Genomic DNA, 27,048 nt, shown 5'->3' with positions numbered 1-27,048 from the left:
ACCAAATAGTGCATCGCTTCCTCTGTCGCGGTCGTTTCGTTACACGCTTACCACCAAAGAAGCACTGTTCGAACGGGTGTGCCTCCTCGCGGGGAATACGTCACGCGCACGCGGTAGTGTGGCCACGCCAGACTCCATCGTGAAAGAAATAGTGGACAGGTGATATGAACGGTGCGACCACGGTGACGAGTGGGGAGCGTGGGTCACTAGAGGTGGCCGCTACTTCTGAGGGAGAGGGAAGGGGGAGGAGGGGGTCGCCTGTATTGCGGCCACAGGTTGTGTCCCCGCGGCGCGAGCCGGGATCCTTCGCGGCGCGAAGGCTCGCCGTCGCAGAACAGGGCGGACGCGGGGCTCCGCGGGGCCCGGGGTCCCCGCGCCATTGGCGGTGCGGTTCAGCCGCCGAGGGGAACGGGAGAGGGTACGAGGGAGGGGAAATCCACGTTGCCCCGAGAGAAGGGAAGGCGCGTGCGAAACGCTTCCCCAACGAGCGGCGGGGCTGATGTAGAAGGTTGGCCCAGCGTCGAGAGACTACGCGCCTCGTAGTGGAGGAGAGAGAGGGTGGGACGATAAAGGAGGAGGATGGGGGGTCCGCACTTTAAAAAGAGACCGGCTGGGCTTGAAAGAAAAGCGTCGCCCCCGCTGCTCAAACACACACGATCGGCGCTTCTTCCCCTCCGGACACACGTCGCACTCAGTGGCCGCCGCGTGACGGGATCGCCTGACATCGCTGCTCTTTTTGTTTATCGCGTGCGTGCGCGCGCGCGTCCGCACGCTCGGTGTTGATTGCAGACAAGAAGACTCTTTTGGTACATAGTTCTTTTTTGTCTTTTTACTCTTTTGTGGTGGACCGGACCCCCTGGTTTTGGTGCCTCGGCGCGTGCTCAGTTCGCCGGCGTCCCAGCGCAAGCGAGGAGCGAGATCAGCTGTCGGCTCAGCGTCAAGCCCGAACACTACGAAGTCAAAAGCAACTGGTGAGCCTCGGCGCAGTACACAGCGCTGCCTTGCGACTGCTGTCCCATACCATGACACCGCATTTTTTTTTTCATTTCGTTTCATGCAATGATCGACAATCAGAGTGGCACACCTCCAGGCTCACAAACGAGCAGAAACCGGAAAGTAGGAAGAGATTAAGGGCCCTGCTTGAAAACATGCATAGTAGTAAACGTAAATCAAATGTTATCCGCGGAATCTCAGAGATAAGGGGGGGTTGCAATCGGGTGAGTCGGCACGCTCTTAGTACGCAGTGCCGTATATTATTAAAGATTGTCACAGGTAAATATTCATTGCTAATTGGAACAATTAGCTGATAATAAAAACCTTCCCTAGTAGACCGACAGATCAAGCCAAAGAACAGCAATATCACAATTACAAACTTTTTACGAGTAATGCCGACAAGTGTTTTAGTGGATTCCGATTCAATAAGACAATTTTGTACAGATGCCATTCTCTTCAGCGCTCCATTCTACTCACCTTTCCGTAGCGATTCACCGAAAGTTGAAGTTTATAAGAAATTATTTTCTTTACAGTACTTTACATCATCGCAACATAGATCGCACTCTTGCGAAAAGAAAAAAAATGCCATTAACAAATATGAGTGTCACACACGTAAAAAAAAAACAAGTTCATAGCATGTGGTCGGGAAAAGAAACAATAGCAAGATGCTTGCAATAAGGTATAGATCGAGTTTTTTTTTTCCTCGGGATGACTTGACTAACTGCTGCTTCAAACATTTCCCCCCTCTTTACCTGCGAGTGAAATGAAAGTTTAGACAGTGACAACCTAATAACAAGAAAACTTTATCACTATTACTTTGCCTTATGAACACCTAACTAGGGCTGCCTTTTGCTATGACGTATAATAGTTAAGACGAACCAATTGAAAATTAAACTCTAATCCACACGCACACAGCATCATCCCCGCTGGTCGTCATTCACTGCAGCTAAAGTTTGTGCTTGTGCCGCGTTTGACGTGCACTGAAACGGCAGCACTTCCGAGTGTTTTTCAACGCTTTATCGCGTTCCGTCATTTCCGCAGCGTAAAGTAGGGACACGGCCACAGCATGAAAAATACGGGCAATGCGGTCTCGTAGGCAAAACGTGCATTCGCTTTTGGGCTGTCACCGACTACAGTCATATTGCACATGTCCCCACTGCTTGTACAAAACCACCAATGCTTCCAGCAAATATGTATGGCAGTTTGTCCTGGTTCAATAGTAATGAAAACCAATGATGTGAAATAGACCGAGTAATAAACACACGCGAAAAAAAGGTGAAAGGTTATAAAAAATAAAGGAAAACTTTCCAGAACTCTCATTGTGTTTTCACAACTAATTCTTGGTTTTATAGTTTTTGGACTAAACATTAACGAAACTGTACAACAATCAAGCCGTGGAGTGAATAGAAATGCCGTGAGGACGACCGCCGTCACAGCTCAATCGGTGAAGCATCGAGAGCGCAATGCGAAGGTTGCTGGTTTCAGCCCTTGCATGCCGGTGGCAACTTGTGTATTATTTCGCTCTAATTATTTTAAATAATATCAACACTACTACAACAAACATTCTCTATATTTTCATTGGCTTGATAACCTGTCGCGTCTCGTTGTAGTTTTGTTTGACGAAATTATTTTTTCTTCTTTCTTTTATTTGCTTCATTATTCGGAACACGACCGAGATATTTCTGCCTGACTTGAACGGCGATTCTCCTCAATGGAAAATGCCCGTGTTTGCGAAAGAAAATCGTTTACTCAAGAAACGTTTATATGGAGTCCATAGGTGCGCGCTGGGTTCCTTGTCAGGGGTGGGGGGACGTCACTTGGTCACAGCGCCTCCCCCCCCCTTCCTATTGAGTCAATGTATGTGACAGGCTTTGAGTGCCCTCCCCCCTCATAGGTGTGTAGAAAGGTACAATTGCCCCGCTACCGCCAGTTCGCCCGCTTATGGCGAGATCGACATGATTACGAGTCATCATCAATAAGAAACATAACAGAGATATCTGACCTACTGGAAACTACATTTTACAGGAAGCGCTATGGATTCGGTCCGTGGTTATCGACTTATCATGGATGTAGGTGTGCGACTTTCTTGATTACTTTTCGTAAACGAGTGATGACCACGTGTAGTTGCTTACGTACTTTGGTTGAAATGAAAGTCGAAGAGTCGATAGCGTGTAATTTACACCGTAGAAGCTTTTCGGAATATTTCGCTTGAAGCCGGCTGACGACATGAAATTCATGTGGATGCAACACGTGTTTTGTCTCTGCGAAGCACAGGTCTAATAGCGTTATGTCATTATAGGTAATATTCGTATCTCAAATTGCTGATTACAGAAGTTTTGCGGGGAGAATCACCAGCGCGTACAAGACACGAAGCGGTGTCGAGAGCACAGCGTTTTTTTGTTTTTTTACACCATGATCGGAAGTAACATGGTGCGTATACGTGCACTTCAAGAAAAAAAAAAAAAGAGGACTCTCTGTCTTTCTGTTGAGTCATGTCTAGCCACATACCTAACTTCTTTTGAAGATACACGTCAAATCTCTTTTCGATAATTTCAAACTCTCATCCTGAGGCACGATTAGCCGAACACAGTCATTGTGTATATTGAAAAGCGTTAATCACCGTATTTTCTTGAATATTACCTACTCTTGCATATACTCAGTACCCATACTTGAACTCAACAAAAAGAAAGAGAAAGAAAAACATATATGTAACCCCAGCACATAACCAGCATTCCTACTATAAACACATTTCTTAGCTTGTCTTTTTTTCTTTTCTCTCTCTTTTTTTGTGGATCACATGCAAGAAAAAAAGACATGTGGTTATTCGAGATTTGCAACAATAGAGCAACACGCAATATATATTTCTTTTTATTTTATTTGTGCCTAGACTGTTCAAAGTTACGGAGTGAACACGACACACTGGTGATCAGCGCACTATAACAGCAATCAGGTATCGATTGCGGTAGTGTGAGAAGTATAGGTTTCCTAACACCTGTGGTTCTACACGTACAGCTGTTAGCAAACCAATAACGAACAGGCCTGAAATCAGGGTATTCAAGAAGATGGTCAGGCTGCCATGTCGTACAATATCCACAGCACTACGCTTTATGCCAATGTGACGATACCCCTCGTTCTTATTAGCCGCTCCTAGGAACTGCGCTTAAGATAGAATTATCCGACGTTGTGCCCCGTGCCAGGATAACACCATGATAGGTGATGTGCCAGCTGGATGGATATGCAATAACTAGGGCTCTGCGTTTTCGGAGTTTATTTTTAATAATTCTGTAGGTTGTTCTTTTTTTTTCAGTTCATGTATTGACAGAAACAAAACCAGAGGTCAAGGGATCAAATTCTGGCTGCGGTGGCTAGATTTTCGACGGGGCAAAAATTTTTGAGGCCCGTGTGCCTATAGATTTAGGTGTACGTTAAAGAACCCCTTGCTGGTTGAAATTTCCGGAGCCCTTCACTACGGCACCTCTCATATTCATATGGTGGTTTTGAGATATTAAGCCCTAAATATTATAAAAGTGATTACAATTATAATAATAGAACAATAATATATAATATTACTATTTTGGAGATATTTGACGTATATCTAAGTTTTGTATGTGACTTTTTCGGGAGGTTTCAATTGTTTTGACATCGTAATCATCGGGGACGCAAGAGCTTTGTAAACTAAAGTTGAAATTATGCCTGCCTGAAAAGTACCTCCTAAAAACTATAAAAGTATGACAGATTATCTACGTCTCGCTTTCTAATTCTGTCAGAGAGGGCAGTTTAACGTTATGGCTTGTAAATACAGTTCTGGGAACTGTTTTGTGTCCAACCAAGGTGTTTCTCCTAAGGCCAGAGGGTGAGTTTCTCACCAACCGGTAGGCATCACTGCGGGTATAAGGAAGATAGCACAATGTTTTTCGTGCATTGTACCCTGTATTTGACCTCAGTGTCTTCCCCTATCTCTGCTATATTGCCAGGAATATATCAGTGTCCTAGTAACCAATGATACATTACAACTTAGCCGTTTGTGCTGGCCTTCGGGCGAATTACCTGAGTGTCGTAACACAGACGCGCGGGATGTAAAGGAGCGCTTATTAGAAGGAAAAGTAACAGGTAAGCTACTTTAATTCACCACGCACTAACTTCGCCGTCTTCTCAACGAAACTCCCATTGACGGAATTTAATCTGTGCCCTATGGTGATGCAATGACTGTCTGGCAAACTAAGATAATCCATATTTGGGCAATCTCTATGGTGACGTCACACAGCAACAAGTAGAGTAAGGAAACTTCCCCGTTGGTGGAGATTGTAACTCTAGGTACCTTAAACGCTTCATTAAACAAGAGGCGTTTTTTTTTTTCAGCTAGCCGATGGCGTCATACTAGATCTTGTATTTCTACTACGCAACACCATCACCTTGGCAAAGGCAATGATAAAAACAGGAGGTGGAAAGTACCTTCTTTCGTATAATCACTTTCTTTTTTTTCTGCAGCCTCTCTGTGATGGAGTGACGCAGTTCATTGAAAAAATTCGACTTCAATCTAGTTAGATGTCCGGTATAATAAAAGTTGATGCAGACAAATTTTGACACGCGACCTGTCTGTAGGCGCACCGATATGTTGTAAACTTACGGAGCAAGTGTGGTGCATCGCGAGTTTGTGCGCCGCATTGGTGAATAAAGGTTGCTTGCGTAAGATCTCACGAATGGACAGTTTAAATTTAGGCAGCATTTATTTTCGAAGCCATAAGCAATGCCTTAATGCAAAATTGGTGGCAATGTGGCGTAACACCAAAGAACCTTTTGACTTTCGCTTCCAGTTATTTCTGCTTCAGTTTCAACTTACTTGTTACAAAAGCACCCAATATGTAGGGTTTGAAAGTCCGTAATTGATGACGGATGAGATTCGTAGATTATAAATAATGAAAACTGGACACCCAGTTGACAACTACAACAAAAGTGAAATAAAAAAAAACAATTAGCAGAAGATAGGCAGGTGGTATATTATTATTAAACCAGGAAAAAAAGAAGCAGCAACACACAAGGACAGTTGAAATACAAGATGAAGTAATAGCAATGCCATAAAAAAAAGCTTCCACATTGTTTTTACATAAAGGCAACCTCATTTATGTCGAAAATTTGCGCGTACGAGTGCTTATACACATGTGCAAAACAGACGTGTAGTTTGCACGGGAACCATGAATACTCCCGTGGAGCACGTGCGAGAGGGGGAAAGTGTGCGTGAGCGTGTGGGAGAGAGGGAAGATATAGAAATAGGGAGAGACGACTGACACTGAAGCGCCGGGAAGTCAGCCAGGTCCAGGTCTCGTTTGACGCCACACACATGTAGAAGAGCCGTGATAGACATACACAAACACACAAAAAAGAGAGAGATAGGGAGCCCTAATAACGCTATTTCATACCAATTTGCAACGGTATCTCAGGAAGTTTGTAACGTCGCGATGGGTCGGTCTCTGAGCTATTATGTTGCATTGAAAAGTTGGCTGAAAGTAAGCACGAGTAACAACTGTAGGCACTGTTTGTTGGCGTGTATACGTTGATGTATGCACCTGTTGCTGGGATGTTGGCGTTTAGAGTCGGAGTAGGTACGTAGGTTGATAGTAAACTTGAACTAGGCAGGTTAGAATGGTGTTCTGAAAATATGTCGACATAAGGATAAAACGTGAGACACCATGCTCTCCAGCATTACACGCGAACGTGAATAACTTCTGGCTCCTGCTCGAAAAACAAAAACAAAACAAGAACAAACTAACTGGGTCCCTTATGCGTTCGCTTAAAATTCCTCGAAGACAAAGTCCTTGTCCTTATTTTTCTTCTGATTCGATGTACTGCTGCTCTCCCGCGTTCCCCCGAAAGCTCTCTGCACCCGACGTGGTTTTACATGGCCTCCGGGATTGAAAGTGTTTCGAGCATATTCCATGTCGTCTGGATTTTTCACTGCCTCCGTGATAGGTCCACTTAAGACCAATAAATTATGTCGTGTCGTGACGTCTCTACGTGACGTGATAATATGCGAAGTCACGATGACGTCATGAAGAATTCGCAATTTTCACTGATCTGTGACATCATGGTGGCGTCATATAGGGACGTCACCGTGTGGTGATTACATTTTGCATCAGTGCAGTGGCGTAGCCAGGGGTTCGCACACTGCATGGAGTTTCCCAATATTAACTAGGGAAGACTCTGGCACTGCGATGGTTCGGCGACCACGGCAACGATGGGTACATACACTGATTTATCTGGTCTCAGTGCTTGCGGGCTTCGAACTTGTGGCTTCCTTTATTGCTGTGCTTTTGTAGTGTTTCAAATGAGAGCTAAAACGTTTGTCAACTATGACTCGGTTTGAAATGGTAAGCCTAAAAGGTTTAGGTGGTGAAGTGCAACTCCCGTAAATGTGCTGGTTGTCACTGAGTGAAAAAAAAAAAAAGTCACTAAGCTACGCGAAGCCAAATGGAGCCGAAGTAAGAAGATTAGACAAACCCGTCAACTATAACAATCTTTCCCATGCTCGCTGGAGCGCCGTACGTTGCAGCTACCATAGACACTAGCGCCAGAGTTCTCTCTAGTATATATTTAGGAAACTACAAGCAAGTATGTAGGGCTCTCGCCCTAATATTATCAGTGAACGATCTGTGTTGACGCTTTTGCGATGCTTTTAAAAAGTAGGCAGAGGACACCGTTTAACTGCCTTACAATTATTACACACCCTAAATGTAGCATTTTAACCTGGAGTGTTCGAATATTTAAGCTACGAATTCGAACCGAATGATACCCGATGGAATAATTCGACTGAATTCGAGAAAGACACGCTTTATTAAAAAAAAAAAGACCTGAATTTTTTGCTGGCGTCTATAAAATGCTGGCTTGCTACTCTGTATAGGCATGAAGTAGGGGACAAAATATTTCAAAATAGAGATTTCGAAAGGCTCTAAGCGTGTAAACATTCGCGTGAAAAATTCGATTAGTCATTCGAATAGCTTGTATGCAATGTTTCGAGTCATTCATCAGAACGAATATCTGAAACACGGCAAAAACCTTGGTTTGGCTGGGTTCGCTGAACATTACGCTAAAGTCGTTGCAGTAGACTTTTCGTGAAATATTTTCGCGATATTCTGGTTCAACCGAGCACGCACGCTTCTTAAAAAGAAAAAGCGCGCGCAGACAAATCACACCTACACACGACAAAACTGACGAGCCTCACACACACTTTCGCTTCCTAAATGAAGGCACACATTTCTTGCGTATTTCAGTCACGTATGCAGCAAGCGCCGTAGAACGACCCGAAATTGGCCTCATAAACCGTCTCTGATCAGCTTCACATGCAACAATTTGTCCACGCTGTGTAGACGACACTGCCGCACTGTACATCACTCGTTCAGAAACTCCCGCCATTCCGGCGCGCAGTCAAATCACTGCTGTGAATGGGCGCCCGAACATTTTCGGGCCCTGAGCCCTCATGACAATGAAGAATGTCGCCATTGTAGTGTCACACTTGTACTACAACTTGTGCTCCTTCGGTAGTAGTCATTCGCCGCGTTATGTGCTCACAGACGTGACTAGATTTCATTTCCTTGTTCCTTCCTTCAAATTTTTCAATAACATCTTTTGCATTTGATATTTGTTTTGATGTTTCTGGCAGCTATTTGGCAAAATTCAAATCGAATTTGATTAGAGATGAGATTTCACAACTCGCAAACCCATACTTTTAAATCATTGGGTTTAGTATTTAGTACGAGATCATAAGCATTCGTGGACTATCTGTACGAAAATCTTCATTAGACTGCCGACTATTAAAGCTTCTTTTGGTTCCCCTAGAATTTTTGTTCGGCAAGCGTATCGTCCAGTTAACCCGCACAACCTGCTGGTCTTACCTATAACGCTGCGTTACATTCAATGACTGACCTATCAGCTAAAAACCAAACAAAAAAAGAAAAACAATGACATGAAGTAACAAGAACAGAAAACTCTGTGTGCCGACGAAATGCTATTTTCGTGTTAGAAGGCACACAAACAGCGTAAGTGCAGGTACTTCAGCCAGCCCGGTTCTTTCTCTCACGTTTGCAAGCTGGTCTGCTTCACCGCTGCTTTTCAGGGTAACTCTGTTTTTTGTATTTGTTTTTTTGCTCCTTGTATTTGCTTAGACCTCTTTTACCTCCTTCTATACCACGGCCATTGGCCTAATGCAATCGGATGTGTGTTTAGAGAAAGTTGATAACGATTTAAAGTACTTGGTACTCTACTATGGGAGAGCACTGAGCCGTCCCGCTGCCAGAACGTCCTTTGGTATGGATTATGTTGCAATCGGATGTACTTAACAGTTAATCTTTTCATTTAAAATATTTAGAGTACACCGTGGTGGTAGAGCGATTAAAGTGCTGAGCTTCTCACCTGAAGGTCGCGGGTTCGATTATGACCGCAGTGGTCGCATTCCCATGGAGACGAATCGTTAGAGGCCCGTGTACTCTGCAATGTCAGTGGACGTTAACAAACGGCAGATGGTCATTATTTGGACAGCCCTCCCCGTCGGCGCCTGTCGTAATCATACCGCGCTTTTGGGACGTTAAACTCCATTCTTTATTGTTATAAAGTTACTTAGGGCACCACATCATTATCTTTTTCTGAAGTTAATTCACGTAACTCTGCAACTGAAGTCGATTTACGTAGCCGCGTCCAGGTCTGCATCCTTCCGAGCACAAGTGCTACATATCGGCTTACCTCGCCTTGTGTTGCTAATACCCATGTAGCTGTTGGCATCCTAACGCAAATGTAAAGAACTGGTTATACGAAACATATGCGGCTGTTTAACGTATGCCTTTGCATACTTTAACGGATATCTTTAGCGCCACTTCGTAACGTTTCACTCAATAAAACAATTACAACACAGTCATCTGCCATCCGCGTGCTTCGCGTAACATTGATTCCCTAGGCACGTGGAATCTGCCAAATTTAATATGAAAGCGAACACGTAAGCACGTGGCAAATAGTCGGTTTGACGCAGCGGCGAACTGTGTAAATAAAGAAAGAGAGTGGTGTGATTCCTTATGTGGGAATGACACCGCGTGGGATAGCTGGTGCGCCGAAAAAGGACTACTAGCCGGGCGTAAACTGCACCCCCAAGCAAGGAGTACACTGCGGCCCCTAGCAGGGAGTAAACTGCGGCCCCTAGCAGGGAGTAAACTAAGACCCCTAGCCGAGAGTAAACTGCGGCCAGTCGTCTGCGCTGGCCGCTGTTGACCGCGACGAGCGTTCGCACATGCGTCGTTCCCGTGAATGAGTTTCGCACGCACAGCTAGAGCAGCCCTTTCATCCGTAATACCACAGTGTTGCCCACTTCCACACTTGATACCACTTTATCTCAAGGCTACCCTCGCAGGAAGCTGGTGTGAAACTGTGAGAATCTCTGCAAAGCCCGAAAACGTCAGCGGGAGCGGATGGAATATGCGCGTTTCTGCCATCAGGGCAACCACGGAACCTTCAGCGCCGCAGCTCTTTTTGAAGCTTTCCTTCATCTTTCAGCACTTTGTGTAGTTGCGACAGCTACTATCCGAAAATGTCATAGTGACAGTCTTTATTGAAAGTGATCCTTGTTCGCTAAAGCGTCGTTACAAAAGACGGATGTCAAAAAGAAAGCATAAAGTAAATGATCAACGCATTTGTGACAGGAGTGTCAACAGCAGAAAAAAGGAAACCGCTTTTCCCCTTTCTTTTCACATTTCTCCACTGCGCCACGCCACAGCACTGGCAAGGGGCTGACAGGCAGGCGTTCGCATGTTTCCTCTGTAGAACTGACGGATGTACGCATTTCAAATATTCCAACCAAAAATGGCGTTTCCCAATTTAGGGACGAAGCTCCTTAAGCAGTGGATCGTGCGTCCTAGATGTATTGATTGATTGATATGTGGGGTTTAACGTTCTAAAACCACCATATGGTTATGAGAGACACCGTAGTGGAGGGCTCCAGAAATTTCGACCACCTGGGGTTCTTCAACTATACGCCCAAATCTGAGCACACGGGCTTACAACATTTCCGCCTCCATCGAAAATGCAGCCGCCGCAGCCGGGATTTGAGCCCGCGACCTGCGTGTCAGCAGCCGAGTACTTTAGCCACTAGACCACCGCGGCGGGGCATGCTCGATGTATGTATGTATGTATGTATGTATGTATGTATGTATGTATGTATGTATGTATGTATGTATGTATGTATGTATGTATGTATGTATGTATGTATGTATGTATGTACGTATGTATGTATGTACGTACGTACGTACGCACGTACGTATGTATGTATGTATGTATGTATGTATGTATGTATGTATGTATGTATGTATGTAGTAGTAGTAGTAGTAGTAGTAGTAGTAGTAGTTGTTGTTGTTGTTGTAGTACCTTGAACTCAAGGTGGTTAAAGGTGGGAAGTAGACACGAAGCGCAAGCCGTAAGAAAGTGCGCGTGTGCCACCTCTCGTTTAAATCTTGGAATGTCCGCTGGATAGCGGTACTAGTATGTGATGAATATATGATGAAAAGATGCGAGATGTCGTTACTTGGAGTGTTCACTAAATGTATGGATGGGCAGACAGACAGATGCACGGATGGACGGACGCACGAACGGACGGACGGACGGACGCATGGACACACGGAAGCAAGAACGAACAAACGAAAGGAAGCACGGACGAACCGACAGACGCTTCGCCCCCCCCCCCTCATCATAATTCACTCCGTGGATATGCTGTGATTTTCTTGTAGAGCTGCTCAACCCGTGAATGTGACAGGGATCTATGACCAGAGGAGTTCAAACGCTCTGAGAAGGAGAAATGCAAGTACCTCACACGCATAACTCGCCGCACGACATGCCTTTCGGTTTTTGTAATGACAATTAGAGCTGTCTGTTTTTGTTTCAGTCCACAAACAAGCGCTTCCAACTGAATATTTTTATTTCAATTACAATATATACTCTTAATATAGGATCTTGTTATCTCGCACATTCTCCATGTGTCTGAGCTTCTGTATCATATGATTTAATTTCTGCAATAGTATAAGCGCTTCTATTTTCACGCACACCTTTATTTTAAGTTTCAGCGTATACCATCTGCTGAATCGCTTTTTGTGTTGTCAGCACTTCTCTTCGCGCGCCGCTCTCGCTAGATCTTGAGCCGTCATTACACCGAACTTGAAATGGCACACCAGAGAAATCTTGTTCAGCCGAGTTCGAGTGTAAACAGCAGACAACAGAGCTGTTCGGTCGGTGATAAGCACTTGCCACGTGCGAGAGTTTTTACTGCGTAATTTTATCCGCACTTCGGAGGATACGCACAAAATATTTGTTTTGTTATAGATGTCAGAGAGCAGAAATCTGGAGATTTGACCTGCCTTAAGAACAGTAAGACGCTAGGCATTGTTTCCAAAGTAATAAAGGTTGCAGCGCAAGCACGAAGGTGCTGGAAGAAACGAGAAACGAAAGGCGAGGCAAGGAAAGCAAAGAGGACAACATGAGCGCTCGTTTCTTCTAGCACCTTCGTGCTTGCGCTGCAACCCTTATTACCATGGAATTTAACCAACTAGCCCAAATAGCCATTCTTCTTCAATTGTTTCCAAAGTTTTTGCTCAAGTTCTTAGAGAGATCATAAGTCTCAAGCGTCACGGTGGGCTAGCGTTCCATGTTAAAGAAAAAAAAAGGCTCGAATAGTTTATATGAAAAGTTCTCCACGTGCCTATGCCTTGTTAATAACTGGTTGTTTGTGTAAAGTTGGTAACGCTTTGTCAAATGCGTTTTTAATATCAATCTCCATTTCTTTAGGCATACCAGATACGAATAATGCCGTCCATCTTTGTTTTTTGTTTTTTATATCGACTGCGTGCTGCCTTAAACAGGTTGTGCAACTCTGATGACGTGTGGTTTTTAATGTCACAAAGGTCAATTAGGTTTCGTGGCTTCATCATACCGTGTACTGAAACACAATTTCACCTTAATATCACAGTTTTTTTTTCACAGCCTGGCAGTACTCGCACACCGGAGACGGTTTTCATTTAGGAGCGAGGAACGTAAGTATGATGATGAACATAAAAACGACGATGATAGGGGTAATGCTCAATCTGGAGCCATGGTTGATTAATATGTGGGGTTCAACGTCCCCAGACCACCGTATATTTATGAGAGACGCCATAGTGGAGGGCTCCGGGAATTTCGACCACCTGAGGTTCTTTGACATGCACCCGAATCTGAGCACACAGGCCTACAGCACTTTCGCCTCCATCAAAAATGCAGCTGCCGCAGCCGGGATTCGATCCCGCGACCTGCGGCTCAGCAGCCAAGCACCTTAGCCACTTTGCAAAATTTGCAAAAATCATACCTGTTCTTTAAAAAAACAGCTCAAGGCTAGGCGTTTGTCACACCTGTCCCGTTTATTAGGGAGGCGATCGCCGGGCTAATTCCAAGAGCCGAAGTATCGGCCCCCCGAACCGCACCACGAAAGCGTGGACAATTTAAGAGTGGTCCTTATTGGTGCGCCAGCGGACGCCGGCTGTGGTCCAAAGAACAAGTCAGAGCCGAGAGTTGATAAACAAAACAAATATTATATTCTCAGAAATGGCAGATCGAAAACAACACACAAGAATGCACACTCCACAATAGTTACATACAATACGTCACCAATCAAACAACGTACTACACAGTACAATCAGCCACACTCAAAACAACGGACACAGACAACGATATGCACTACAATGCAGTCGCATGCATTGAACAACTAAGACACTTAAAGACTAAAGAGATAGAAAACCTATCCAGTCCAAAGTTGTTGGAACAAAAGTCTGGATGATACTCTTCCGAGAATCACTCACTCAAAGTCCAGCGTTGTTGTCGTTCCGCAGCTCTCGAAGTTTCTCTTCCAGGAAACTTCCCGTCTTCAATTGGCCACTCTTCAAACTTCAACTTCTTCGCCCGAACACGTCGGCTTCACACACGCAGCTGCTGCCACGCGTCCTCGCTCGATAGCGGTAAACCCACGCTCTTGCCTGTAGCTCGAGCCGTCCCTACGGACCATAACTTCGCCGACTACACGGCGGAATCTCTACGCACTCTGGCGCTCACTTCCGTCTCCTCCTGTTCTGTCACTACGGGCAGAACCTTCGCCGACTACACGGCGGAATTCCTACGCGCTCCGGCGCTAACGTTCCGTCTTCTCCTGTTCTGTCACTACGGGCAGAACCTTCGCCGACTCCACGGCGGAATCCCTACGCGCTCTGGCGTTAACTTCCGTCTCCTCCTGATTTCTCGTCTCGGCTGCTCGGTTAAATACCTTGCGCGCGACTTTCCAGATGTTTCTCGTCATTTCGTCGGCGCGATACGCAGCGAAGGCTGGGGAGAGGCACGAGACGGTTCGACTGCCCTCTCCCGAGGATGATTCACTCGGTCTGACCCCGCCTCCTTCGTTCGGGAAAAATCGCGGTCTTGCTGGGCCGCCGATGTGGGGTGAGGAGGATCGTCTGCGAAGCCGTGCTTCTGCGGGGAGAGCGCGCGCCCGGGAGCCCTGGATGTTTGCTTTCTTTTTTTTTTCTTTTTACCTCGCGGCGTTTCTGCCGCCCGTTGTCGCAAGTATTTGGCGCCGCGCTCTTGTTTAGCGCTCGTTCTGTGACACTGCCCCCCACTTTAAAAATATTATCTCATAATATTCAAAAACCACACAGACGAGCGCGAACAGTCACCACACATTCTCACAGACTGTAACACAATCCGTCGCTCATGACACTTCACATTCACAATATATCACTCAATACAATCGTACATTGTAGTTCAATTCCACAACACATGAAATATAGCCACAGGTACATGCCTACAACACTTCATCACACATTCTAAACAATACAACCGTACAAAGTTCTGTCTATCCAACAATTATACAACACTATACATCACACCATGGCACAGAACACTGACTCACTCGACATACACTTGAGACACAGGATAACAAGAACATTAACACAACATATGGCACTCAGCACTGCCCAACACATTCTGATTCGACCTCAGCACTTATCCTGAATACTTCGAACAGCGCTTGCGCCCCTTTTTGCGGTGCTCGCTCGATCTCTTCTTGTGCTTCCACGTTCTTTTTCGGCGAGCCCTTTCCAACGACGCTATCTGAGGCGTCGTCTCAGCCATCGTTGTCTCTTCCGACACCGTTAATGCGTCATTACATTCGACGGGTCCTGTCTGTTTATTTACCCGCTTGATAATGCCTCTACTTTTTGCCCGGCTGGCCAACTCCGTCTCCTTTACACTGTCGGTCGGTTGAGGTCGTGCCGACGTAAGTCCGGTTGCTCGGCCCGTGAACTTATTCGACACGATCGTCTTCTCCCTCGCTGTCTCTTGCGCCGACTCTTTACCTTGGGCTCTAGTGAGATCCGTCACGAGATGCTCCTCCGCTGTATCTCGCGGCCGCTGTGCTGTCGAGGGCTCTATCTTCGGGTCTTCTCCCAAACATTCTGGATCACTTGGCCCTCGCGCCCCGTCGATGTTTCCGATGACAAGGTCATACAGGGGGGTCGTCATGCATAAAGCAGTAACCTTCCCGCTGAAGTACGGGGTTTCAACCTCAATTTCTGCTTCGGGAAGCATACGGACCGTACGGTCAATTAGGCAAACCGGTTTCGTTCTGCCTGTCAACTCTCTTTCCCGTACCAAATTTCTCCTCACGATAACCGTGGAGCTACCGGTGTCTCTTAGAACCGTAATCTTCTTGCCTGCAATCTTTCCAGGAAGCGTTGGCATTCCCTTCGTAACACCGGTTGGCTGTTTTGACATTACAGCACCCACAATAGGAATTTTCTCCCCATTCTTCAATTCTACGAATCCATCGGTGACGGCATTATTATCAGATTTCGGTGCCGCTTGCACACAGGATACCTGGTGAGTTTGACTCGCTCCGTTTCGACATGCATCTGCTTTGTGCCCAGTCTGACCACACTTAAAACATTTCACTACCGTAGGGCTCGTAAAGATCGTTCGACAGTTTTTCGCGCGATGACCCACTCGGTTACACAGAAAGCATCGCTGAATGCTCTCTGGTGCACGCTTCTTTTCTTCGGGAGCCAATTTCTTCGAATCATCGGGGCACTCCTTCTTTATCTTGGCCAAATTAGTGCCACCTTGCGCTTCCAAGAATTGATCAGCCAATTCAAGCATTCCTTCAAATGACTCAGCCTTCCTCTCTTTCAGATAAAGCGACAGGCTTGGGTGGCAACTAGTAAGAAATTGTTCTCTAATTAGGAGCTCTCTTAGTTCATCGTACTCCTGCGCTGTCCCTGAAAGTTCAATCCATCTGTCGAAATAATGGCAAAGTCGGGCGGCATACTGCGTAGCCGTCTCACCATCAGCTGGCTTTCCTGTCCGAAATCTGTCCCGGAATCCTTCCACAGTGAATCTAAATCGCTTCAACAAAGCAGCTTTCACCTTTGCGTAGTTGGCTGCATCGGTCGGCGTCAGCCTACCGTACACACTGAGCGCTTCACCACTCAAGCAAGTACTCAAAGCAGTTGCCCATTGATGTTCCGGCCAATTCTGGCTCTTCGCAATCGTCTCAAATCGGTGGAGGTACGCGTCTAGGTCGTCCTTCCTTTCATCAAACGCTACGAGCAGCTTGCTTGGGTTCAAGCGGAAGCCGTGATCTTCCCGTTCGCTGCTCTCAACTCTAGCTTGGACGGGAGTTTCGCTTCGCTGTTGCAAACGGAGCCGCTCGAGTTCCATCTCGTGCTGACGCTGCCGTTCCCTTTCCTCTCTTTCTTCTTTCAGCTGTCGCTCCTTTGCCTCTCTTTCTTCTCTCGCCCTCTCAGCGGCCAGCTTTTCTCTCTCCAGCTCCAACTTCACCTGCTGCTCTCTTTCTTCTTTCAGCTGTCGCTCCCTTGCCTCTCTTTCTTCTTTCGCCCTTTCAGCTGCCAACCTCTCTCGCTCCACCGCCTCTTTCTCCTTCTGGCTTACCCACTTCCGTAGTTCGGCGCCAGAAAGACCCATCTTCTCACCAAGAGGACTAACTTTTCGAGATCTATTGTGTCTCGCAACTCGCAAATAAAACCTTTCCGCGTGCAAAAAGTATCTGCCTAAATCAGTCTATCGGAACACTCCCCTGCACTCGTTAACGAGAACACTGAACAACACACAAAATCGTTCCGATAGCACTATCAACAACACGAGGCTCTTTCTCACTACTTTGGACACACTGTGCACCAAAAGGTCCTGTTTCGCGGACGCCAGATTAATTGTCACACCTGTCCCGTTTATTAGGGAGGCGATCGCCGGGCTAATTCCAAGAGCCGAAGTATCGGCCCCCCGAACCGCACCACGAAAGCGTGGACAATTTAAGAGTGGTCCTTATTGGTGCGCCAGCGGACGCCGGCTGTGGTCCAAAGAACAAGTCAGAGCCGAGAGTTGATAAACAAAACAAATATTATATTCTCAGAAATGGCAGATCGAAAACAACACACAAGAATGCACACTCCACAATAGTTACATACAATACGTCATCAATCAAACAACGTACTACACAGTACAATCAGCCACACTCAAAACAACGGACACAGACAACGATACGCACTACAATGCAGTCGCATGCATTGAACAACCAAGACACGTAAAGACTAAAGAGATAGAAAAACCTATTCAGTCCAAAGTTCTTGGAACCAAAGTCGAGATGATACTCTTCCGAGAATCACTCACTCAAAGTCCAGCGTTGTTGTCGTTCCGCAGCTCTCGAAGTTTCTCTTCCAGGAAACTTCCCGTCTTCAATTGGCCACTCTTCAAACTTCAACTTCTTCGCCCGAACACGTCGGCTTCACACACGCAGCTGTTGCCACGCGTCCTCGCTCGATAGCGGTAAACCCACGCTCTTGCCTGTAGCTCGAGCCGTCCCTACGGACCATAACTTCGCCGACTACACGGCGGAATCTCTACGCACTCTGGCGCTCACTTCCGTCTCCTCCTGTTCTGTCACTACGGGCAGAACCTTCGCCGACTACACGGCGGAATTCCTACGCGCTCCGGCGCTAACGTTCCGTCTTCTCCTGTTCTGTCACTACGGGCAGAACCTTCGCCGACTCCACGGCGGAATCCCTACGCGCTCTGGCGTTAACTTCCGTCTCCTCCTGATTTCTCGTCTCGGCTGCTCGGTTAAATACCTTGCGCGCGACTTTCCAGATGTTTCTCGTCATTTCGTCGGCGCGATACGCAGCGAAGGCTGGGGAGAGGCACGAGACGGTTCGACTGCCCTCTCCCGAGGATGATTCACTCGGTCTGACCCCGCCTCCTTCGTTCGAGAAAAATCGCGGTCTTGCTGGGCCGCCGATGTGGGGTGAGGAGGATCGTCTGCGAAGCCGTGCTTCTGCGGGGAGAGCGCGCGCCCGGGAGCCCTGGATGTTTGCTTTTTTTTTCTTTTTACCTCGCGGCGTTTCTGCCGCCCGTTGTCGCAAGTATTTGGCGGCGCGCTCTTGTTTAGCGCTCGTTCTGTGACAGCGTTAGACATTATCATGCCAATAGTCCTAACGTTCAATTTCGCCAAAGTTATTGCAAGAGTAGTGCATGTTCGCATAACGAAATTTGTAGAGAGAGGAATGATTTCTCGTCCATGTGATATTGAATTCAGGCAGAGATGTTCCGCACGGCAAGCGCATATTAAACTCGAGAGTCAAATACATCTGGCACGGCTTCAAGGGCAGTACGTAGCTCAAGTTACTCTGGACATTACAAAAGCGTATGCTAGTGTCTAACATAGTGTGCTAGTCGGTCGTCTGAGAGAAATCAATTTCCTGCATTATTTGAAAGCATGTTACAGAAGTTTTAGGAAACAGAAAATTTCATTTTTCGCAAAATTGAGTTTTATCAAGTTCTTTTGTGCAGTTCCCCAAGGCGCTATTTTGTCTCCGGTTACATCGAATATTTCAATAAGCTCGATCTCATGTAATGAGAATCTTCAGACGTATGTCGATGCTGCAGATATCACGTTCTTTTTGTCAGCTAATGATATTACTGGTCTCTATCAATACCTCCAAATGTGCTTATCTGAAAGAGAACAGTTCCTTGACGTCATTTATCCTTCTCAAAACGTGAACAAGTGTGCATTATTAGTATTTCCTATAAGAGACGCAGTACATATATCTCTCCCCTTACAGAACTTATGTCAATAAACAAGTTCAAAGCATCAAATATCTAGAAATGATATATGACGGCTCTCTAGTATAGTGAAACCACATTGAATATATTGCAGAAAAGGGTGTTCTGGCAGTTGGCATATTACGGAGGATAAGCACCAGGAGATCAGGAATGCGCAGAGCCACGTTATTATCAATATACCACATGTATGTGAGACCGGTGGCAGAATTTGGATATGTCTTATACTCTGGGGCACCTGCCTATAAGCTGCCTTTTCTTGTTCTTCGGGAGCAGCAGGCACTGCGCATGTGCTTAGGGCTACCTAAAGTTGTAGTGAATAACGTTTTATATACTGAAGCTAAAATTCCCTCACTCGTCACCAAATTCCGGTTATTGACTGTACAAACACAATTAAGGGCATTTTAATCCAATTTATGGCGTAAAGAAACAGTTTTCATTGCACAACTTCGTTTATTTTGTTATTGTCATTGGCCTAGATCTCCCACACCTCAAGTAAAGTTTGTACAATCTCTTCTCAATTCTCTGTCCGTGCAAATTAGGGAGGTTATTCTGATTTTGTAACTCGACCGACTCTCTTCAAATACATTTTGATGACGTTTTTTCCAATGGTGCTGAACACGTGCCGAGCAATATATGAAGAGCCACTTTACAGGACTATCTACTAAGAATGCAAGCGAATGTCATCATCGCGACGGATGCTTCGAAGAAAGAGTGGCATTGGTAAATTCTGTCCTGTTTTCGACTGGAGATTTTCTCTCCGAATTCCAGATTTCACACCCATCTTCATTGCAGAAACTTCACTTGTAGTATTGGCCCTTCCAAAAACTGACAACATCAATTATTTTCACCATACTAATAACGAATTATTTATTGGTCTGCAGTGCGCTCACGGCACCCGGTAACTCGAAAGCATTAAACGAACTTAATTCCTTAGTACCGAACCACTTAGCTCAGGTACGAATAGAATGGGTGCCTGGGCAGAGAAGCATAACTCTAAAGAAAACAGCTGATACGCCAGCGAAAGCGGCGTTAGACGGTCCAGCTATCTATATTGAACTACAACAGCTTTTATAGTAGCGGCTAGATTTCGGAGGCAAATGATGATGTGAGAATTCTCCACATCATATTTAAGAAATTTCTACAATTTCTACCGTTTAAAATGACCCTCTGGAAAACTTCCTCATGTCATAACAAAGATCTGGAAGTTTTAATCACAAGGTTACGCTGTCGTATCCCTCTATTATATTTTTATTTATGCAGAGCAGCCTTGCCTTCCTCCCCGCTTTGTTCTTTTTCTGCTTTTTTGTGTAGGACAGGAAGTTATGAAACACTTCTTGATCTCATGTCGAAAGTTTTGAACATTAAGACGAATATTTCTAGAAAAGCCGCCACGAATCCTTGCGTTAGCACTCACGACGTCAAAGTTACTATACTTAGGTGCATATATTATTGAGCACAGTAACGGGAAAGTTTGCGAGACCGTGCGAGATTACGTTGAACAGTCAAAGAGATTTACTGAATAATTTCAATACCAAAGGTTCTCAGTTAATCAATGTAGGGTACAGAAAAATATTCTTTGATATTTATAAGTTATTGCCATTTCAGCAGATACTCATTCATGTAAATTTTTGTCATGAATATTTTCCAAAAAGTTCAATGTTTGAGTACTTGAGTCCTACTGAACGAGAAGTTATCATTTCCTTTTCTGCATGATTCAAACACACACACACACACACACATACATACATATATATATATATATATATATATATATATATATATATATATATATATATATATATATATATATATATATATATATATATATATATATATATTTTCTTCATAAGCTACCCCAATCTTGGCCTATCCACCAGGGTGGGTGTGAGCCAAATATTTAGCGTTTACATCTACATCTTTTCTTCCCGCCCAAACTGAGCTGCTGCACTAGAACAAAACCATTTTAACAAGTACCAACTCGCCAAGTCAGCGGTACACTTTTTGTTTGAGTGCTAACGTCACAGTTGAAAGCATATAGGCCTATTTCATGTTTGTAAGTGGAAGTGGAAGTCGCTGTCGACATACTGAGGCCCTTGTAGGGAAGTGGCGGCGCGTACGTTCCGCAAGCCCAAAGCGCGTCAACGCCCTCTATGGTCACGTGACAACGGGCACAGCAACTCCAGAGCTGCCTACGAGCACCAAGCGTTGAGGAGACTCGCGCGTGAACATGAACGTGCATGACCGTAAGACTGTGCATTTTGGTGGCGTAGTGAGAAAAATGAAAAGCTATTTGAAAGATCTTTTCATTCCTACTGCACTCTTTGCTATCATTTTAATAAAGCTTAACTATCGTTGTCTGACACCAGTGATTATGATACTTACGATAACGATGCTTACGTAAAAAATATACATTTTGAACTGACGTATGTGGACGTCCCATAAAGGTTGTTTATAGGAGCTAATTTGTAGTGTGGTAAAACACTGTTATTCTGTCCCTCCCAAGGATATTTATGCGCTAATGTATATGTCGTCCATGAGGGAATTTTCACTCACTAATTCATGTCCAAATTTAGTATTTCCTTGTGCCATCACTCAGGCCTTTTTATAATCTAGAAGCGCGTTTCCCTGCACCGAACATTCACTTTATCAGTGGCGGCGCCTGTTGTGCTTCCAAAGGAGAGGAGGCCGTAGTTCCAGTGTCTCTACGAACAGCGCTGGGGCTACATTTTTCGCGTCATAGCACGAGCAAACCACGCTTGAACACACTGTTTGCAGATGTTACAAGCCGCCATTTGTTGGGTCAACACCATCGCAGGAAATCCATCTAGACAATTCAGAAAAGGGCCTGTCTTCGAGCCATTACTCATGCTCCAATACTCACTGAGTGTCATGGTCGAGGATTTTCTAGCGCCTAGTAATTAGGCAGGTGATATAGCTTGCCACCTGGAAAATTAAGTGGAAGTCTCGTTCACCTTGGCATCGCAAAGGACAGACCACAGGGCTACTGCAATGATTGACCCGTCAGCTTAATTAGCGTCTAGGCTCGCAGGACACACCAGTGCTAATTACACTGGCAATAAAGAAAAATAACTTAATTTGTTCACTTTGTCTTGTGGTAACTTAATTTGTTCACTTTCTCTTGTAGCTCATAACTACTATCTGTGATTGGCCAAGAATTAAGCGGCTGTATAAAATGGAATTTCAAAGCACTGGAGGTTATAGAATAAATCTTCACAAACTCTAAAATAAAACCTTCCTCAAATGCCCAAGGTAATATGCTTTGTATTAGTATTTTATTACCAAATAAATCAACATCCTATTTCTCAACAAAACACACAAATAATTAAAATAGAAGTGGTGCATGTGTCGACACTGAAGGATAACCATATGTTCAAGGTTTTAATTTGGTTCTTTCTCGTGGCTGAAGTTCTTGGAGCTCAAAGGGAGTTCTTGTTGAGCAATTTTCTATCCCTACCTAAGATGTTTCCCTCTTCACGTATTCTGCTTTGATACAGCTGGAGCAAATACTGCCGCAAACAATATTTGATATGCCATTGAATCCCAAATCTACTACTCACATACTTAAACGTGCTAATGAATAGTTTGCTCTGCTTTATTAGAATTCGTATAGACTTTTTATTGGTATAGGCGCAAGTAAAGAGGGCAATAAGACGGAAGCCCCGCCACCCCTACTAGACATCTTTGGGGGAAAGAGGGAGGGGGGGGGTCGCAAAATCTGTAGCATACATTTGCTTCAATTCTGTCGTTCAAAGGGTACGCTTACGACCATGCACGTTTGCGACGTAAACAGCGGCTGAGGGTTACGGAAGTCACCGTTCGAAGAACTGTTTACTTCCAATAAAATGCGCCGTTGAGCGTGTTTGTTAGTGAACATTTCCTAGAAAAGTGGCCAGCCAAAAAAGAAACAGGAACGAGAAGAGAGAACAGGACGATTGCTCGTCCTTTTTCGACGCGTCTCTTTTGTACTCCCCTTTTCGTGGGCCGACTTCGAGGAAAAATTTTTAACGCGAGAACATCAAAGAGCTTGTTTCACAGAAATCTTCGTGTCCGCTTCAGTGTCTTAAGTTGGCAGTGAAAAATAATCTTGTTCATGACCGAAAGATCGACAGAGATGCAAATAATTAGTAGCGAAATTTACGATTCGAGTAAGAATCGAACTCAGGCATTCTGCGTGGCAAGGAGATGTTCCACCACAAAGCAATGCGATTGCTTGAAGCTGCTTAAAAAAAAGAACACTATATGGAGACCATGTAGGGGAAGAAGTCTACAAATCATATATTGCGTGGCAGAAGAGTAGAATCGCGCTGCCTGTCAAATCAAGTGATTTGCGCTACGAGTGGGCCTTTTAAAGGCGCACCCTTTACAAGGCGCTTAGGCATATTTTATTATCATTAGTTGCAGAAACATCCACAAAATGAGCAACTGCGTATGTTCGCGTGCTGCCTTACGAACGCTGGGCCCTTCGCTGATTCACTGCAGAGGAAGAATCATGGTGTAGTGTGTTTGTTGTGGCCATTCTAAGACATTATGAAACGAATAATATAACACACACAGTCAGCTGTTTTCTCACTACAGTGTTGAGGCGTGCGCCGAGAATAGGAGCAAGGCTAGTTATTGAGAAAGCGCTGCGCAACAGCGCCCGATCACTCTATTGCATTGTGCTCTTGAAGGTAAACCTGAAGGGTCCTTCCCTTTCCGGGGTACAAAGACGTATTGCTGTCAATGCCACGTCCACACAAGATATTCATTTTCCAACCATGGTGAGGTTGGAGTATACTTTTTCAGATTCGGCAAAAAAAAAAAAATAGTGCGGGGCAGACGCTGCTACGAAACTTCACTCCCCTACGAAAGAACCCAACGTATGCGTATGTGTGCATCTCTTTATTTTGTACTCTATTGATTAATACCTGAAAATTACCCTGTACTTTGAAATACTATGCTGTATTCAGAGGTTGGCAAAACTTGTAAAACTCACTCAGAGTCACTCATTAAACATATTTTGTGCTTTGAATTCACTCGGACTCGAACTAACAAAAATTTTCTTTTGACAAACTCACTCGGACTCGTACTCACGAAAATGTTACTCTTCCGAACTCACTCAGACTCTGACTCACGTCTTGGACTGAGTGTGAGTGAGTTTGAGTGAGTTGACTTATGAGTTTGTAAGTTTTGAATTAGTTTTTTTTTCAAACTGGTGTCTATGCTTTTTAACACCAATATTTCACGTAATCGGTAATCTATTTGGCACCAGTGGATACTGCAGTACCATAGAATATGACGAAGTTATGAGTATGGTAATTGTTTTTAAAGAAGAGATGACAACATTAGATATATTTATGAAGAACTTCACGGAAAGTGTAGATGAGGGGGGGGGGATTTGCGCCTCTGATTTATAAATATTGAATTGGTGTGTGAAGGCCACTGCTTTAGAACATGTGAGAGTAGGCGTGAGTTCAAAAAGGCCGATAGCAATGCTAAAGAGTGTATAGATAAGGTTATAAGTTGAAAAAAAAAACAAAACTTAGATTCACTCAAGAAATGTATTTTACGCTTTGGGCTAACTCTGACTCTCCAGAAGTTTCCTGAGCCAAGCTCATTCTGACTCACACTCACGACAATTTTATTCAGCCAGACTAACTTGGAATCGAACCCACCAAAATGTTCCTGGCCAAGACCAAGGAGGATTAAAAAAATGGCTGGAGTGGAAATGATTGCGTAGAAGTGAAGCGGTTCCTCTGGCAAGGTGGTGGCTATGGCGGCCATCTTACTAGGGGCATGATAAAGTATCACTGTTCAGCGATTAAAAAATACTATTGCCTTCGCTCGCCCAACGAGTTTAATGTGGGAACTTTTTCGGATCACATAGTGTTCCGAGTGCGTGTTACAATAACTAGTTTTCCTCAGTGAGCCTCTCATTGGAGGCAAAGTTCTTTGAAGATTCAGTTATCCATACTCGTCTCTGCGCGTTATTTCATCTGGAGCAACTATGTTTTAATATAGAACTAACGCAGCATTTACATAAAATATCAAAGCCACTTGATCTTTAAGTTGGCACTATCAGAAAAGAACATGTTTTCGCCATCTTGGCAGTGGCAAAAGGTGGCTTCACTTCTGATGGCAAGGAATAGCGAGAGCTTCCACTCCAGCAATTTTTCTTTAATCGTCCTTGGCCAAGACTCACTCATACTCAGACTCATGACTTGTTTAGAGTCTGAGTTAGTCCGAGTAAGTCGACTTATGACTGAGTTCGCCAACCTAAGGCTGTATTGCGGCCCGTGCGCGGTGGTTTAGTGAATAAAGAGCTCGGCGGCTGTCCCGCAGGTCGCGGGATAGAATCCCGGCTGCATTTTAGATGAAGGAGAGAATGTTGTAGGTCCATGTGCTCATATTTGGGCGCACGTTAAAGAACCCCAGGCGGTCAAAATTTTCGAAACCCTCCTCTGCGGCGTCTCTCATATTCATATGGTGGTTTGGGGACATTAAACCCCACATATTATTCAATCAATATACTTGCTTACCTTTGGTGCTACAGCTATGGGCTTCAGCTGCAGGAGCGCTCATGATGCGGTTTGCAGTTTCTCTCGTGAAACGAAACTAATGCGACTTCAAATTTCTACTCGTATAAGCATTATTAAGATGTAATGAACTAACTGAAAACAAATCTTATTTTTTGTTTCATTATTACTGTGTTTTCATTCAAAATAAAGGTAATTTTGTATCAACTATAATGGCTATAAAAACACTTATCGCACTCCTTCTGCTTTCGAAAAAAGTAGGTTTTTCTGCTTTTTTGGTACCGATACTTAATACTTGAAACCTCTAAAAGGTTTTATTGTCGAGTTGCGGCTAAATGTCGCTAGTAGACATGAGCAATGGCAGAGACATCATCCTTGTTGTCGTCGCCGTCGTCGCCATCATCATCACTATCATTATAATCATCATCATCATCGTCATCATCATCATCATGTGCCACATGAGTGGTGTACCGAATTTCGCCCACGTGCAAACTTTCGTACGTGGGACAGACATGGTTCTGCGTGTCTAAACACTGCATGAAGAGAAGAAGCGAGCTTTCCCGCTTATTGCAGCTCATGCTTGAGGGTGTGATCCTGTATTCAAAAAGGTGAAGATTCTATTGGCAGAAGGTAGGAGAGAGTAGGGCACAAGCCGGTAGAACGCTTTCTATTCAAAGAAAATGGGTGGTAACTGGGTACGTAAGTGACATTTCTGTCGCTCTGTACGACGTAGAATGCAGTTTTCTGCGTATCTTTTTTTGATGTTAAGTAATCTTGACTCGTGTATCCGTCTTGACTTTCACCCCTCTTTCTATTTCTTCAGGACGTGTGAAAAATGCATGCATATGCAGCTGCCAAATGAATGCAGTGAGCTTAAAATTTGCGATGTTCCTGTCTACATCGTTTTATATGTGGAACGTCTCCTGCTCGGGTCTACGTCCCGCGGCGTCAGCGTCTGCACTCAAACTGCGCATACGCAACTCTCCTCCTTCCCTATCTCTAACAGCTGCGCGTTGCTCTCTCCACTTCTCTCCTGCCACCTGCTTGCGCTCCTCCTGCGTTTTCGCTTCTGCTCTCGTGGCGCATCAGCTATACAAACATCTCTATAGTCTCCTCCCCTTCAAGTGCGATTGTGGTTATAAGAGAGAAAAGAAGAGAAAAGTGAGCCCCGTAACTGTCTGCGTCAGCGTGCGATACCTCAACAGTAGCCCACAAGGGATGGGGGTGAGGAGGGAATAAAAGTATAGGATTAAAGGTATAGAGAGAGAGAGATGCGCAAGGACAGTGAGCGACGACGTAAGAGAGATAGGAAAGATTAAACACGGTCAATGGAGTCCGAGGACGGGGC

At 44.9% G+C, this 27,048-nt stretch overlaps 1 protein-coding gene across 1 annotated transcript in view; it reads left to right on the top strand.

Moving 5' to 3' along the window:
- Window positions 1-682: 682 nt before the first annotated feature.
- Window positions 683-27,048, top strand: part of LOC142817559 (uncharacterized) — a 167,569-nt gene continuing 141,203 nt past the window's right edge. The window contains exon 1 of the mRNA XM_075894601.1: window positions 683-971. The gene's annotated coding sequence lies outside the window, so the exon portion shown is untranslated. The remainder of the gene's footprint in view (window positions 972-27,048) is intronic.

This window comes from Rhipicephalus microplus, chromosome 5 (assembly GCF_043290135.1).
Source record: "Rhipicephalus microplus isolate Deutch F79 chromosome 5, USDA_Rmic, whole genome shotgun sequence".
Classification (NCBI taxonomy): Eukaryota; Metazoa; Arthropoda; class Arachnida; order Ixodida; family Ixodidae; genus Rhipicephalus; species Rhipicephalus microplus.
The sequence above is the reverse complement of the archived record's forward strand: the minus strand, read 5'-3'. Positions and strand labels throughout refer to the sequence as shown.